We start from the raw sequence: 5,140 nt of genomic DNA on the forward strand, positions 1-5,140 counted from the left end.
TTATCCCGGGCAAATTAGTTTGAACTCGACGACTAAATTTTTCAGGGCAAAATAATTTGAATCGCGCAGTGTCTAAGAGAAATCTTGCGCGAGATTATGATCCAATTTATCTTTCAGCACACTCTGTAAGGTAGTAAAATTAACTATGTTGAGATAACGGATAAAATTTCTCGAATTTCAAAATTAACCAAACATTGTTCCAATATTGTATTCGATATCCAGTCCATTTAGACCTGACCAGATCCAAATCCTCAGATATAGATAACGAGTAAAATTCATCTTAATTCCAGAGTATTTCCTAAATCAATGCTATCTAAATTATCGCAGGCCGAAAGTTCTTAATCTAGCTCCGACAGAGTCGCCCCAAATCTCTAGCCGAGACTAGATAGATATTTATTTATTCTTTTGTTACAAGGATAAAGAAAAGGAATTACAAGTTTTATCATCCACATGTTAATTTGCAACATTTCTTATTTGAAGTACGTGTGTTTATCTGGGGTGGAAATATTCCACCGCTATTCCATCTCCCTTATCTCTAAACAAATCAGCTGTTGCCTCTCAGATTTTTATGGAGTACACAGGGCACCATTTTCCTCACGTATTCTCTGGTCTTATCCAAAGCCGTCGCCGTGGCTCGTTCCCGAAGAAACTGCACCAAAATTGCTCACGTTTCTGGGGGCTTATCCTTTTCCTTCGGTCACCATCGCATCCATTCTCGATCCCTCTACCTCTCGCATCCGGTGCCTGGCTGCCAGCCCCAGCGCTCGCCAACCTCATCTTCCCCGGCGTTTCCTCCCAGCTCCCTCCACCATGCCGCTGCCATGGAACTCACTGCTCGGCCGCGCCCTGGCCATGCTCCCTGCGCTCGCCAGCCGTGCGCATCTCCCTCTGCGCGCGCGCGCCTGCGTCCTGCGCCGCGAACCCCGCCGTGGAGCTTCCCCGAGCTCGCCCCATGGCGCCCGGCCGAGCTCCTCCCTGCCGTGTTCTTGCTCGGCGTCCGGTTTTCCTGTGCGCCACGGTCTTCCTCCCCGAGCTCGCCCCAGCCCCTTGTATTCCCCATGGCCGGAGCTTCTTCCAGCTCCAGCTCGGATCCCTCTCCCATGGCTCTCTGCGTGCTAGCCGCTGCGCGCCCATCTATCTCTCGCGGATCTCCCTCCCCAGCTCCTCTCTGCTCGTGCCGTCGCCCAGCCTGTTGGCGCGCGCATGCTCCTCTCGCCGCGCCCCCCTGCTTCTCTTCCTCCCCTTCTCTCCTTGCTGCGTGCGCCCTGCGCTCTGCTCGCAGCGCCGCAGTTCTTTCTCCCGGCTCCCTCTGTCCGTTCTCGACCGCGCCTTGCACCGCCAGCCACGCCTCCCTGGCCATCATGGCGTCACTATTTCCTGTTGCGCCGCGACATCGTCGTGCTCGGGTGCTTAGTGTCGAGGTCGCCGCGCCATTGTCGTTCTGGCTTCCCTTGTCCTCGTGCGGGTTTTGGTCGTGTCCACATCTGAGACATCAACATCTGCATCCCAGCATCGTCATCGTTTCAGCAGCCTTGTTGCACCTTGCGATCACGCCGAAAGACGAAAGGGAAGCACCAGTGCCACGCTCGTCAAATCGGTGATATACGCAAGCCGGACAGCGTCGTCGATTTAATGGTTTCAATCCGGATTTAGCTTTGGTGAGCTAATTTATTATTTTTGTTAGCTGGTTTGATGAATGGCTTGGCTAGGTGTGTTAGTCGTGATGATCTTGTGACTATATTAGTGTGGTTCTAACACATCGTTTCATGCAGTGAGGTGATTGTGAAGTGGTCGCGTTAGGTGTTGAAATCTAGATTTTAGATATAGATTTATGCGAAGAATATTAGTAGATTTATATGCAATATGATTATGCTAACTAGTAATGCGAAAAGTAAGTTTAGCGTTTGTTGATAGTACTATCAGTGTTATTAGTGAGAGTTCTTATTGGTATGGTGAAAGTGATGCGTTGCCATAGTAGCGGATGTATTATCTAGGTTTATTAATAAATTAAATGTCATAAATAAATAATTGTTGTTACCCAAAATAATTAGGAAGCGAATAACATCGATAAGTCCGTTTTGGTAAAAACCTAAGAACTATCAATGGATAGTGCGTATAAGCGCTTTAAATCTTGGGTTGTTACGGAAATAGTTTTGTAAAACCCTATATCATATAATAATACTCTGCTTGTTAGATCCCGAGTGGTGTGATGCGTTGTGGTGAAGTCTTGAAGTAGCTAACCTAAAGTGAACATGTGTCCCATGTTTAATGTGTTTAGTTATTGTTACCTAATGTTTGGGTTAGGTCTGATTACCTCAAAGTTCATGATTGTATAAAATCAGAAGCATCTAGTGTTTATGCATATAAGTGTTTTAAACCTTTAAATTAAGATAAATACTATACTATAAAATTCTATGCTTCTTAATAATGAGTTGTTTCTTAGTACTAAGAGTGGTGTTAATCATTCGGTAGGATATTCTAGTTCATGAGGTTGGATTTATGTGTAGCCTTTTTGATGCTTGAGTTCATCCGTTTAAATGAAAAAAATGTAATTGTGATACGTAGTGATATGTCAACATATAGTAATTGTTTTTAAATATTGCGGTACATCAGGATTTGAATATTGCTAATGCTACTTGATGATTGGATTAGGTCCAATTGACTAGAACGTCATGTCTGATGTAGAGTTAAATATATCTAGTTGTTACACATAAGAATTGTGATGTCTTGCTTTAAGTCTGTATCCTCCTTAGTATAACTTATCTATCTTGCGCTATTTATGCTCCTATTCACTCATATGCAGTATGCATATCATCTAGGTACGTTAATTAATCACGTGATGTGAAGGACAAGAGCTGGATTAATCACAAGACGATGCTGATGGATGAAGCTAAAGTGGATGAATCAACCAAGTGCCAGGATGGGAGATACTCACCAAGTGATCGTCATTTAACAACACTAACATAGTGTTATCCCAGGCAAGCCCCGGTGCATTTGCCACCTCCTTCTGTTTTAAAAACTTTTATCACTTACCTGCTGCATTAGGTGATAGGAGTTGTGTGAATAAACAATTGATGCATTACCATTCCTTGGAATTTGATTATCCTCCTTGCTACCTGTTTTATAAAGAGAACCAATGAGGCTTAGCCCTGCCTAGAGAACTAAAACTTGATTCTTTTTAAAAGAATGCTGTGTAACACTGGTATGGGTTTGTTTTATGAAAAAGGACTTGTAATGGTGAGAGCATCATCTGCAGTGATGAATTCATCATTCAAGTATGGTACCTCTGTCAGGTACATGATTTGGGTGTTAAATAATAAGATGAGACCAGACGTTGAGCAGGAAAGGTCGCCCGTCTGTGTCGATTAAGGACCGTACCGAAAGTAGGCTTGCTGATCTAGGACCCTTTAACTGGCCACATGCCTCGTCATGGGTAAGCTTAGCCTCGGTCGGACCAATACCAGAACAGCTCGCACGCACTGGGAGTGGAGAGATGGCGAGAGTAGCTTGTACCCTCCGTGGCAAGAGACTGGAAGGTGGGGTGCTGTACTCTCGGAAACATGGCGGGCACCATGGCGAGAGTAACGTGTACCAACCAGGCCAATGGCTGGACGGTGGAGTGCTGTGCTCTCGGGTCGCGTGAACCCGTTCTGGTCTTGAGAAAACCGGTGGCGAGTTGACATATGCAAGGGTTAAGTGCTACATATGTCGTGTGGTTGGAGATCCTCAGCTGAGTATTAATCGATTCGGATCGCCGTTACTTCTCGGATATGAAGACTGGATCACTGCCCTGCATCGTAGATAACAAGTGAAACTAAAGCTGCTAAAATGAAGCTAGTATAGGACAAGTGAATGCTCTAGATTAGGCAAATCTAGATTCAGGAAAAGTACTTAATTTGTGAAGTAAAAGTTTTGGCATAAGGATCCACTACTAGTAAGCTTTTCTGCAAAAATGAGTCTTTGAAACTTGATGAGCCTTACCTTGAATCCTTTTTAAACCAGCATACCCTTGAGAGTCTTTTCTTTAGTCGGGTAAGTCTTGCTGAGTAATTGCGTACTCAGGGCTTTATTCCCTGTTGTTTTTCAGGTTATAAGTTTGTTCTGTTGTGGATGGTGCTAAGTGCCGGTGGGTTCGGCCTTCTTATATAAGTATATCCCATCTTTAGCTTCTTTATTGAGGATTGTCACTTAAGCTAGCATGTATTTGAAAACCTATAAATATTTTATACATTTTAATTTGTAATTCTTTTGAATCATTTTCTCTTGTAATCACTCCGATAATTGTATAATGTAAAATTATTGTAACATGTAATCATTTTGTAATAAAGAATTTATTTCCGCTGCAAATGTTGGTGTGTGATTTGTATTTACTTAATCATGCGATCTTGGCGATAAGTCGTTTATCCGGGGTCCTCGGGGCACTCGGACAGATCCTGTTAAGTTGTTTGGTGCACACGCATAGCTGTCTGAGGTCTTTGAGACAAGGACAAGTGCATGTGGGCCTGATAACTTGGGAGGTTCTGCGACATAGCCCAGCGCGCCACCCACTCCCTAAGCCAGGCTGTCACGTGCGCCCCTGTCACACCCGGTTTTAGAAGGCAAACCGAATGCGAACCATGTACGTGCCAGGATCAGCAATTCACGTACACAGCAGTTACATAACATGGACATCATCACACAGTGCTCAAATAGTATTAAAAGGGAAATAATAGTCAATTACATCATATGTCTGAGACATCCGCATAGTCTTTACAATAAATCAAAGTGTGGAAAAGAAACGTAGATAAACACGGCCTTCACAGGCAGCCGACTGGGGGTTGCCGCTAACCCACACCTAGAACTCATCATAATCTTGGAACTCCTGATGGTCTCCTTCCACAGCTTCATCTTCTCCTGAGCAGGGGTTGCAATGCTGACAACCTGGGGATGGGGGGGGTTTGGTGTGTAGAGCAAGGGTGAGTACACATCAACATACTCAGCAAGTATCTTGTTTGGCTGTAGTGGACTAGCTTTATGTGGGGATAAGTCAAGCAGTTGCTTTTAGTTGGTCAGATTATTATTACTAGTAGAGAAAGCCAAGTTTTAGAATTAACCCACGTTATTAACCCAAGCGTACTCCTTTCCAAATGGAAAGAGTACC

The 5,140-nt window shown here is 44.2% G+C and overlaps 1 long non-coding RNA gene across 1 annotated transcript; it reads left to right on the forward strand.

The window, feature by feature from the left end:
• Window positions 1-728: 728 nt before the first annotated feature.
• Window positions 729-4,347, forward strand: LOC100502267 (uncharacterized). Its single transcript, NR_160009.1, has 3 exons — window positions 729-1,658; window positions 2,820-2,978; window positions 4,088-4,347. It is a non-coding gene; the product is annotated as an uncharacterized lncRNA (long non-coding RNA).
• The last annotated feature ends 793 nt before the right edge of the window (window positions 4,348-5,140 follow it).

This window comes from Zea mays, chromosome 9 (assembly GCF_902167145.1).
Source record: "Zea mays cultivar B73 chromosome 9, Zm-B73-REFERENCE-NAM-5.0, whole genome shotgun sequence".
NCBI classification, from domain to species: Eukaryota; Viridiplantae; Streptophyta; class Magnoliopsida; order Poales; family Poaceae; genus Zea; species Zea mays.